Consider the following 12,326-nt stretch of genomic DNA (forward strand, 5'->3'; position numbering starts at 1 on the left):
CCCAACTGCCCCTGCGCTGGAGCCGCAGGGGGCGCGTGAGCGGGGGGGGCAGAAAGAAGTAACGGCCCCCTCCCCCTTCGGGAAGGCGAGGAGGGAGGAATGCGCATGCGCGGCAAGATACACTGACGGGGAGACCGCTTCTGGCTCGACGCTTTGGGCGGCTAAAGTGCCGCTGGAGGAACTACAGCTCCCGGCATGCAGCGCGGCGGCCGGGCGGAGGCGTTGCACGCTGGGAGTTGTGGTCCTTGCGGGACTCTCGGCGCCGCGGGGCGGTGAGGCCCTCCAGCGGGCTCCCCCGCTCCGTGTGCCCTCCCGCCCGCCTGCCTGTGGGGCTGGGAGCTGGGGTAGCAGCCCCTCCCCGCCGCGCGCCTCGCCAGCAGCCGCGTGCCGCGCAGCCGTTGGTGCTGACGTAGGTGCCGCCGCCAGCCTTGGCGCGGCGACGCCCTTTTGGGCCAGCTCTCGCCCCGAGGCGAGGGCCGGGCCGGGCCTTTCCACCCGCTGCAGGGTGGGCTCCCTCTGCAGACGGGCTTAGTGTCTCCACGGTCAGCCCGCAGCAACGTCCCAAGGAAACACGAGGACCGCGGGCTGTTGGCGACTGTGCCATGCCGCGGGCACCTCATGGGCTTCAGCTGGCTTTTCAGGCCTTAAGGCTCCTCGCTTTTCTGAAGCCACGGGCACTGGAGGTGTCTGCAGCTTCCTGCCTTTCCTCTTCTGTTTGCAAACATTTCAGCCTTGTTCCCTTGAAGAAGAGGGCAAGCAGGCCATGCTCTGGGAGCTCTTGTTTCCCATCCCCAGTAGGTAGAGGACGGTGGCAGTAACCACATCCTGGATAGTCAAGTGCAGGAGAAAGCGATCCTCACTCCCAAGCTTGCAGTGAGGAAGGACCCAAGCCAGGTTATAAGCAGGGCAGCAGCACTCAGGAACACAGAGGTGACAGCATGCAAGATCAGAGAGAGGGAAAAAAGGGTATCTCCTGCCTTGCTTCAAGATAGGTGGCTGAGGAGCAATAGGGAAAGAAAGAAGGGCAAATTGGGTAAACAGTCACAATATCCCCAGACCCAGTGACAGCTGTGACTTGGGCCCAGAATTTTCACAGGTGAGGTTTGAGATGTTAGAGCTAACTCCTGATTTCCATCAAGTACAAGCTGCTTTAGGATCACTGTTGACCAGCATGAAGGCAGTTCTACCATTTTGTGAGTCAGGACCCTAGATCACTGTGGACTTTTCAGCCCTCCAGGGTTAAGAGATGTGGCTCTCAAATAGGCAAAATCTAGCTTAAAAAGTTCTCCAAACACTATCCTAGAAAAGGGCAATTGTCTTTGGCTCAAGGCTTAGGAATGTTAATAGGGACTCTATTATGAGTGACATTGGTCTCTTGCAAAATCTGAATGAGAAATAAAAGTCATTAGTAGGCAGGAATAAAGTATATTCATCGCCTTTCTTATCTGCATTCTTCTGACATACACTGTGTTTTCATTGTAGGCCTTTTTGTTAATACTACTCTTCCAGGCAGATAGCAAGTCCTGGGATATTTGAATACACCAGTGACAAACTAAAGAGAAATCATATAGCGAGCCAAATCCATCTAAAACCTGATGATTCCTAAATTGTAAAATTAACACCTGAAAAATCTTGCTATAAGATATATAATTAAGTCTGTACTCGTGGAAGGTTGGAATACAGGTGCTGGAAAAGAAGTCAAAAGGATTAACACTTCTGTTTTTCAACTCTTGCAATGTGGTGAAAGTATGCTAGGAACATGTACAGGAAAATAACCTGTTTGAAAAATATGTCCTGATAATAAATACACTGAAAGCAATCACTTAAATGACTTTCAATGTCAACTCACCACAGTGAGAGTTGAGGCTCTCTTCATTTCCTTGTTGAATACCCCTACCTCCGCCACAACCACAAGGAAGGGTTTTGAGGCCGTTCTGCAGGGGAGGCCCTCTGAGTAATTTAGGTCCAAGCTCTGCTTTGACTCCGGCAGAGCCTTCACCCTCTGTTTCAGCTGTCTGCCTCTGGTCTCCCACTGTTGTGTCTCCCTACATCAGCTCTTCAGCACCTTTATCCATGCCATCCCTTTCTAGGCACCAGGTCCAGCAGTTCTCCTGCCTCAGCCTTCCCAAGGAAAGAACCAACAGTATTTCCGGCCTCAGTCCTTCTTGGTCCTAAGGTTGAAACATTCTTCCATGCCAATGTGAATTTCAATACTGTCACTGACTGAAGAAGAAATATGTTGAGAAACGTTGTAGAAAAGTATCTCAGAGTATTTTTACCTAATTGGAATTGGCTTCAATAGGTGGAGTTATGTGGTATATACATGAAAATGTTGCTGAAGGTCTGTAACTATTCTGGCTGTGGTTTTCCTTCTACATACTTATTTTATGATACCTGTAAAACAAGTTCTTAAATAGCATCCTTTATTTACAGTACAAATTTAAAGTTATTGTCTGATGGTCTGCTGGGCTTTGTTAGCAAAACCATGTTCCACTCTTTTTATGCATTCTTGCCCCTGGGATCTGGAAGATAAAGTGGAAGATAGATACATTTTTTTCTGTCCTAGTGAATTTTTTCTTCTGCTGTTAACGAGGACACTTACTGTATGACCTCCACTTTCTGTTCTTTCCTATTCATGAATCTACCAAAGGTTAAGTCGTAGCATATGCTTCTCAGAAATGGTAACCGAGCTCCACCCAAGCCAGGTTTCTGCATACGAAAATAACTTTTGGGGCTTGGCTTTCAAAGAATCAAGACATGGGGAACTGCTGTAAAATACTAAATGCTACAAAAGGTTCTATCCTTTCTCCTTTTAACAGGGTAAAAAATAACAGTAAAGATCACAAATTCAAAAGTAGCTGCTTCAATCTAGATTCAGAAGAGAGAAATACCCATGTTTTCTAATTTTTTATACAAATCTGAGATAGGAAAATCTGGGGAGAAACAGGAGTTAAGGCCTCTCCTTAATATGACATGTCAGACAGGTTTTCTCATGCATGTTTTTCCATGCAAATGTGTTGATGATATGCATGGTTGCATGTTAGATCATGACATGTGACATCAGTGGATGTGTGCAGGTTGGAGGAGGACTGGATTAATTGTTCAGCAGCACATTAAGAGGAACCGAATGGACTCTAAGCCTGGGCCCAAAGCATGTTTTTACTAGCAGAGGGAGCATCACAGAACCATTCAGGCTGGAAGGGGCCTCAGGAGGGCTCTAGTCCAATGCCCTGCTCAAAGCAGGGTCAAAACTGAATTCAAGCCAGGTTGCTAAGGGCTTTGTCCTTTTGGGTATGAAAGCCTCCAAGGACAGAGATTTCACAGCCTTCCTGGGCAGCCTGTTTCAATGCTTGCCTGTCCAGCTTGATTTTTATAGGGTTCTACTCATTTAGTCTTAGAGTAAAGGCAAACTTAGTACATAAACACTGAGTGGGTGGATTAATGGCAATTATGTATGAACATGTATTTTTAATGTAGTCTTTGTTGTTGTTCAAACACATTTACAACCTTAATAATGCTTTGTGTTTTGTTGCATTTAATATCATTTCTGATCGAATGCTTTACACAGTACTGCTATTTCACCCAAACTGAAGCAATTTCTTATATTAAACAACACCTGTGCTGTTGATTAGCAATACCTGGCAACCTTCTCCAACATCTGATTCATTTTTTTAACACATCATAGCAAAGTTCAGGAATGAAATCTTGGCTCTATTGTAATCGACGGAAAACCTCTCACTGATTTGAGTGAGATCATTATGTCATCCCAGAAGCATCCTTAGTATATTCATTGCTTGCAAAAGGCTAACATTTGCTTATTCTCGGGTTAACATTTGTCCTGTGTGTTTGTAGATCTTAATATTTTTCACACTGTGAGTTCAATACCATTGTTATAATATCTCAGTTTGAAGATGGCTTGACATTTTTCAAAACTGTTTGCTGTTAAATATTAAATGAGCTTTCTCTATACCTGAGAAGTATCAGTGTTGATTCAGTTTCATAATACTGTTTTTCACCGTTTATTATTCAGGTGGTTTATTCAGTCCTACCAATTCTGAACTTGAAAATGTCTTGTAATGAAAGAATATCATGACCCTCTTGGCAATTTCTTGGTGTTATTAAGATTATCAGAAAAAGCAACTAAGTGCTGTATGAGTTTGTCATATTAATGGGAAAATTCTAGATCTCGCTCACTGAAGTATCATATGCATGCTCCATTGCTAAGTCAGTAAATAAGTCAGCAAAGGTATAAAGGTAAAAGAACATTTTAATTTCTCTTTAAGGAAATACCTGACCTCTTGGTGCTGCAATTTATCTTTTGAAATACAAAACTATTCATAGCGTACAAGCATGCTGTAGTCATAATTTACTTGGCTGCTAATGAATTCCAAATATAAATTTAGGCTCACTTGTTACAGACCGGAAGAGTGGGTCCTAATTGGATATCTTCAAGTTTGTTCAACTACAGTCTATTTCTCTGCTTAGTGACATTATTATAAAAACATACAATGTACTTTGAGTATGCAGGTAAAAAGTAATCCTGGGAAACAATCAGTAAAACTCTTGTTGTTGTAATGGCGTTCTGGTAAATAGCTGTAGTGTAAAATATTTGCACACTTCATATTTTGGCCCTGCTTCTGTTCTTGCTGAAGACAAAAATGCCCTATGCCTTTGGTGGTACCTTAGCATTTAAAGAATTGACTGATTCCTGAGCCAACTGAAAATGTGCTAAAAGCCATTAGACATTCAAGGACACATCAGTGTTTGGCAAATGAAAAATGGCAATGTTGTTAAGGGAATAGATTTTTGAACACCATTTTCTGGAATTGATTCTTACAGTTCACATACATTCATGAGGGATGTAATGAGACAATTGAATATACAGAACATGGAATGTGTAATGTGTTGGTTTTACTTGGTGGAATACATCATTAAGTCAAATATGAGTATGCCTCCATTTGCTAGGCTGCACACAAGCATGATGTGAGCCTTTCAATAGTGAAGTTAGTCACTGGGAGATCTTTTACTTTTCCTCTGCAGCAGCAGAAATCTGTGATTTGACCACAAAAATTTTTGGTCTTTTTTTTTTTTTGGTAAGGGTGAGATGTTCTGAGATTAAGACCCTTTTTGTACATAGTTACTATTGCCAATGATGGCAGGAGTGTCAGTCTTCAGAGCATTCAGCTACCACTTATATAGTTAGGCCCTTCCTTGTCAGTTTGAATTTAAGAGATAGAAAACGTTGATAATTCTTTGTGCCATTTTTGTCCAAATCTGGGCAAAGCAGTTGATGTAAATCACTTCAGAAAGTAATTTGCATCTGAGCATAAACTCAGGTTCAAGATCCCCGTAACCTTTGGAGCTACATAAACTGATAAATGATTGTGTGCTGGAGTGTCACTAGGATTGGCTAGTACCTAGGCAGGGAATTTATGAGCAAGATTAGAGCAAGCAGATCCTGCAGGATCTAGAGCTTTCCATTAGGGCAATGACAAGTAGTTTGCTGGAGTTACATTTTTAAAAATGCATTAGCACTGTACAAAAAAGTAGCCGAAAATAAAGAAAACATAGATAGGTGTACAAACATACGCATATAATTGAAACTGACCTCCAGAAGAGAAAAACTGTCTTAAATAGCAGTGGTAACCTGAGAAGTAATTCTGCAAAAAACAGCATTATGGTGTTCTATGCTCATTGCATCTCTATCAATTTGATATTCTTACAAACAAAATCATGTTCTTTCTCAGTGTCAGTTTGAAGAACTCATCTGACAACTGGGAGTCAAATTTCACCTTTCCTTTGCTGTGTTAATACACACAGCAACTTTGTGATGCTAGTTCTGACCTCAGCATCTCCTGACCATTTGCATGAAGCCCTCAAATTATATTTTCAAATTATGTCTAGGTTGAGTTGTAGTGGGTCACAAGGTAAATACGTGTGAATAATGTGATACTGATGTGTAAAAAGGCAACCATTGTACTGACACTCAGCAGGACTCATGAAGTGCTCTCCCTCTAATAAACACTGGTAAGACCTGCACTGATGCACTATCCAGTTTTGGCCACTATCCTTCAAGAAAGATGGGGGATAATTGAAGGGAGTTCAGAGGAGAGCACCCATAATGACTAAGGTCCAGAAAATATGATTTATGAGAATATACTGAAAGAACTGAGGTTGTTTAGCCTAAGGAAGACAAGATTGACTCACGTGTATGTTAATAGTCTTAAAATACATGAAAAACTATTGCAAAGAGAAAGAAAATAGTCTGCTCTCAATTACCTTGGATAGGACAGGACATAATGGGCTTAGACTAGAGTAGGAACACACAGCAGATATGAAGAACTTGTAAGGGCAATGAGTGAAAAAGATTGCCTGGAGAGGCTATGGAGCCTCAGTCAACGGAGACCTTTAAGAACAGGTTAGACAAACATCTGTCAGGAGATACAGACTTAGCTGATTCTGCCTTGAGATATGACCTCTGGAATCCCTTCCAATCCTATGTTTCTCTCACTGTATAAATTCCAATGTGCTCAAAGATTAAACTGATTATCTGCAGTGAAAATGCACATTCCCTAAGGTCTAAGCTACAGTCCATTAAAATGAATGGGAATTTTTCCATTGACTTTAACAAGCATTGGATCAGGCCCTAATTGAGTGTGTAATTTGGAGTTGAATATGGAATTTGGTCCACAATTCTATTAATGGCATTTGCAAATGAGAAGAATACAACTCCTTTTCCCAGGGTACATTAGCTCTGCAATGCTTACAAGAGAAAGCAAATACACGCTGAAGAATCAGTGCTATATTTTTCTTATAAAATGGAGTAGAGCTGACCAAAGACAGACAGAAGGAGCAGATCTCAGGGGAAAATTTAGCAACTGTTCTCAAAGAAGAACATTTTAACAGCCACATTTTACATCAATTAAGCATAAGGGCCATACAGAAAGGGGCAGCAAAAGATATGTTAGCAACACTTTAAAAATAAATAGGTATCATGAACATGAGAACAAAACATTTGTCTCTGCTGAAATATCAAATTAGTTGAGAGTCTGAAAATGGACCGAGCAGAAGAAGGGGAAATGCAAATTGAGAAATTCAAGTTGTCAATGAAAGATCCACTCCCCGGTAGTCTGTTATCAAAGAGCATAAAGATTTTACTCAAAACTGAATGATCAGTTAAATCACAAGCACTTATGGCAGCTAGAGCCCTGCTTCTGCAAATGTATATCTTTAGATCTACTGAAATCCAAATGAATTCTCATATGCACACACTTAAGTGTTTGCAGATTTGCAAAATCACAGCCTATTCGGGCATCTGCAGCCATTCTGCCTTCATGAGCTGTGTGCATCTCCTGGCAATTCCTCCTCTGTAACCCTTGTGTTGTGGTAGGAAACAGACAAGTGTTCAAGCAGCTCTTCTAACAGATACAAGAAGCTAAGGTTACTAATATACAGATAACAGACAAGTGAAAGATCTTTGCTGTAGATTAACTCATTAGATCTAGGATAAAATACACAAGGTTTCCAGAATCATCTCCCAATTCCAGTTTGTTGCAAAAATGTTCTAAGTGTGCACATAAGCTTGAACATTTTACCTGAGACATCATATATGAAATATTTATTTTCTTTGCATTCAAGGGAAGAAAAAGAAAAAAGCCTACATAAAATTATTGATGGAATCTTTCACTGACAAATACTGAATTATTTATAGCTTAATTGTACAAATGATACCCATGAGAACCTGCCAGGTTGCAATATGCAATTGATACATCATTGTGTACAAACAGGGACTTGTCTTTCAGACTTTGTTCTGGTGCTTTGGTGGGTCACCTAAAACCAGGTATGATCACTTTGCAGAGGGGGAGTTGGAATATCTGCAAAATCTTGCTGTGTCTCTCAGGACAGCGTTTTTGAAATAGCAAGGGGTAAAAAGGTCTGCATACCACCCCATGTAGAAAAGGATACTCTGCCATAGTATGAGAGAGACCAATTTAATACAAAACCCAAGTCAGCTGCTGCAAACCTGGGATATGCTTTTTTTCCTGTGCCTGGCAGGTTTTTTTTCTTTTTTTTTTTCCTTTACTGTATAAGGTGATTAGAAATTAGGAACATGGGAAGCTATTGGCCAGTAGGCTCTATTCATCCACCACCCTTCCTCTCTAGGGCTCAGTGCCAGAGACTTTAGAGAGGTCCAAGTCCCACTGTAGGCAGATGGGGGATGATCTGTCTTCCACATTAAAACACATCCTATTTTTAAATAATGGAATATTGGCTTAAGACCTGAAGGATGATGTTAAATATCCCTTAGCTATTTGGGTTTTTTTTTAACCTCTTTACTCTTTCTTTCTCTAGCAATTTTTATGTCATTTGCAAAGTTACCAGTAAAGATTTTATCTTTTCTTCCAGATCATTGATAAAGATATTGAACTGTCCCTTTGAAGCCCTTGAATAACCCCAATACAACGGAGTAGACACATGCTGATGTAGCTGCTAACCAGTTCAGAGCACTTGATACAGGTAAATTGGTTTTGTATAGTACTGTTTTTTATATAACTGTCATCCAGGGCTATATCAAATGACTTAAAGTAATCCATGTGTATTAACTCAATATATCTACCTGAAGCAACTGCATTTTCATCTCATCTGATTTTATTGTTTGAATGCACCTATTTTCCACAAAAAATGTATTGATTAACATTGCATACACTATTACCTATGAATTAATTTCTATTTCCTTCCCATATCTGTATTTATATTATTTTGCCCAGGGTTTATGTCATGCTTCTAATTACCTGAACCTGTCACATTTATTCTTTACAGCATACCACATTCACTTTCTACCAGTCATCTGAAATTTCCCTTGTGCACCAATATTTGTTCAGAATGAATATGGATGGTTCACAGAGTATCTCTGCCAATTTTTTTAATACTCTTGGGAGCATTCAACCCTGAAAATTTAAATGTGTTTTGCTTTCACTGATGAAAATTCTCTCACACATACAGTGAAAGAGAAAGAATTTTGTAGCACTTTATTATAACAGAAAAAAGAAAGCCAGCTTTTCAAAGTAGCTTAATAAAAACTCTCTGCTTTCTTATCCAGGAACTATTCCCTAGGTGAATTCAGTTTCACTCACATCAGAGGCAAAAAATAAATTATTGCTTTTTGCTCTTTTTAGCTATCCAGAGACAATACATTTCAGACAGAAAGAGCTGAGCTGGATTTCAGCTTACACATCAGTAATGAAACTTTTAACCAACTTAAAATGCTGGATGTTCAGTTTTGGAGATGCCTAAGCCAAAAAGATCATTCTTTGGTCAATTTTCACATTCTAAGCTGAGTTTCCAAGTCTGGCATATAATCTTCAGCGAATTTTAGGAGGCTTAATCTGAATAGCTTCAGTAAAAAGAGGAATTGCATCATTACATTTTTTACTAAATTACTTTTTAAATCTGAGAATTATTTAATGAGGCTTTTCCTTAAAACATGTAGGTCATGAGTTTGGGAATGCTTGCGTATTCCAGTGACATCATGCATGATATTTCTTCACAATTTTTTTCCTTTAAATTCATTCAAAAGTGAAATGAGCTTTTAAATCTTGTTTTCTGTTTCTTAGATAGAGAACAGGATAGAGGTTTCTGAATGACTTATATGGGCCATTGACTCAGTTTTAACATGTTTCATTAACATACATCTGAATCATTACAAAAGACTGAACATGGATGATGGGTTTCTGGCCACAGCATAACTGACTAGATTTCAGTTCTGTTTCAGTCTGAATAACACAGATGGATTTATTCTTCAGCCCAAGCAGAAGTAATTCACTTGATGGAATGACCATAATGGCACATACCAATATCTGACTGCTTAGCTAACTGACTACTGAGAAAGTAGCAGAACATTAGTGCATACCCAAGAAGAGCTTAAACACCACAGACTTTTGCATGTTTTCAGTTTTCACTGTCTTTTTTGCCTTCGTGTGATTTCAGTAGCTAATCAAATGCAACACTTTCCATCATTGTGTCATTAGCAGATAGCAGATGATGTCATAAGGAAATAAAATATTTGCAATTGCCTTATAAGAAAACTTAGAAATGCACATAAAGACCATGAAACCTACTCTTAGATGAGGAAATAGAGGCCAGTTCTGAAGTGGTAGAATTACCCCTGACAGTGTGCTAATTCAACATACAAATAGGCAACCCCAGTCCTCAAGGCCTCAAAGCCTGACTCAAAATTGCTCTCATTGAATGGATTCTTTGAAGGATGACAGTTTAACAGAGGATGGATACATAAATTGAAAGCAACTATCCTGGTGGGAGAAGGAGAAGGGTAACAATTTACATTCTATCATCAATCAAAATCTCATTCTTCATAAACTAGCTCTGAGTACGAAACAGGTAGGTAAAGGACATACTCTGACATTACAGTAACAGTTCTGCAGATGACTGGAAAATGCGAGAAAAAAATTTTGTATCCTCTGATCACTCATTTTCTATGGCATGGTTATATATAAAATCAAATAGACTACTTAGCTTGAAACATGGTTTGCTTGTACTTCCAGCATGACCTGAAGATACCAAAAGAAGGTCAGGAATTCCTTAATTCTGTTTTCTTGCCCGTGGCTGGCTGGTTTAAAATATACTTTGGAATTATCTAACAACAAGGATTTAGTTATGCCTTGCAGCACCTGCTAAGTGGAAGGAAATTTTCCAATGTCGATTGAAAATGGCACGGAGAACAACATCTTTCCTTGAATATCTCGGGGAACAGGGATGTCTCATGGGAATTCAGGCACCATTTCACCAAAAAAGCAAGCGATCTTCAAAAGCAGACCTGTCGGAAGGCAACCTCAGCAACTGCAGGCGCTCCTGCGCTACCAGAGCTTTGGACTGAGTCATCATGCTGAATTGCTAAGTAACCACATTCCCAGAGCTTGAAACCCGTAGCTTCCAGACATCCTCATCCCTCTGTCTCTGATGTGATGTGAAACAGGGTTCTCAGGTGAGGTTCACTTTCTAATCTGATAGGTGCTTCAGGCCCTGTAATTTTTTGAACTGTGTCTATCACACAAGGAAGGATGCAATTTTCTGCAGTGATATGCATTTTTCACTGGTGTGTGATTTGTAGTGAGATGAGGTAAGGTGTCTGAAAGACTTGCCCACTGACAGTGATAACTTGATGACTCAGGTCTTGTGGATTTTGTAAGGCATCAATTTTCTCCTGGGGAAAATAAAATAAAAATTCCTGCATTTTATCATTCACTGACAGATATTTTGTTATTGTAAAGCCTTTATACTCCCAGCAGCAAGCACCTAATAACATACTACATGCTGCGGTTAAATCAGTCAATGCAAATGCACTATATTTGTCACCACCTCATCCTTTCTTCCTTAGCCTTCTCCAGAACAATTTGCCCTCTTTCATGCAAAACTAACCGTCTTTCCAAGACATCTTTTGCTGAGAACCAAGCTTCATAACAAGCTAAACTATGTAGGCAAGATGGCTACATAAGTGCACTAGATTGTATTAGCCAAAGCCCAGTGTCCGGTGCTCCAACTCAGTAACCTGTATCTGTCATGGACTATGTGAATGGGAAGCATCTTTTATTTAATGGTCTTTGTACCATGTAAATTCAGACATAACCAGAGGTAAGATGGAATATTATTTTTTACAGATGGAGTCTTTAGCTGCATGATGCAGTCTTAATCTTGTATTTGTTCATGCTGATTTATTAGCTAGGGTTCTCAAGTAAGAACAGTGTTATGTGGCAGTGCCTTGTAATGCATGTTGTATATCCACTCTTTGGCCATTTGTAAAGTGATGTCCTTTTTAGCTGAAACCCAAATTTTCTATTTCAGACATCCCTTTTGTTCCCTTTTATCACCTCCATGGGGTTGTGACCCACCATGGAGAGTATCTTCCAGGTTAAGACATCATCATGTGTTTTGTTCCTTCTTTTCAGTTCTAAATATTATTTTCCCTCTTCAGAATTTTATAATCAACATGACATGTTGACTTTGTTCTCATTTCATGAAAAATATTTCCTCTCCAGAAATTTCATCTCCTAGAACAGAAAAAAAATGACAGAGTGAGATGAAAAACTTCCAGAAAGAGAGGTTTGTTTTCTGGTATCTCTGACACAAGCAAGTTTATCTGTTCAGACCTCTTTTTCTAGATCATTTTGACTTCACATTTCCAGCATATCTCAGAAGCCTCCTTTATATTCAAAACCACCAAGAAACAGAGTCACCTCCATTAGAAACACCAGCTACCAGTAAGATTTCTGTTGCTCCTTACTGTGACTTTTGGGAGAATGATTGTGAAG

This window comes from Apteryx rowi, unplaced genomic scaffold (assembly GCF_003343035.1).
Source record: "Apteryx rowi isolate R43461 unplaced genomic scaffold, aptRow1 scaffold_489, whole genome shotgun sequence".
In the NCBI taxonomy this organism is placed as follows: Eukaryota; Metazoa; Chordata; class Aves; order Apterygiformes; family Apterygidae; genus Apteryx; species Apteryx rowi.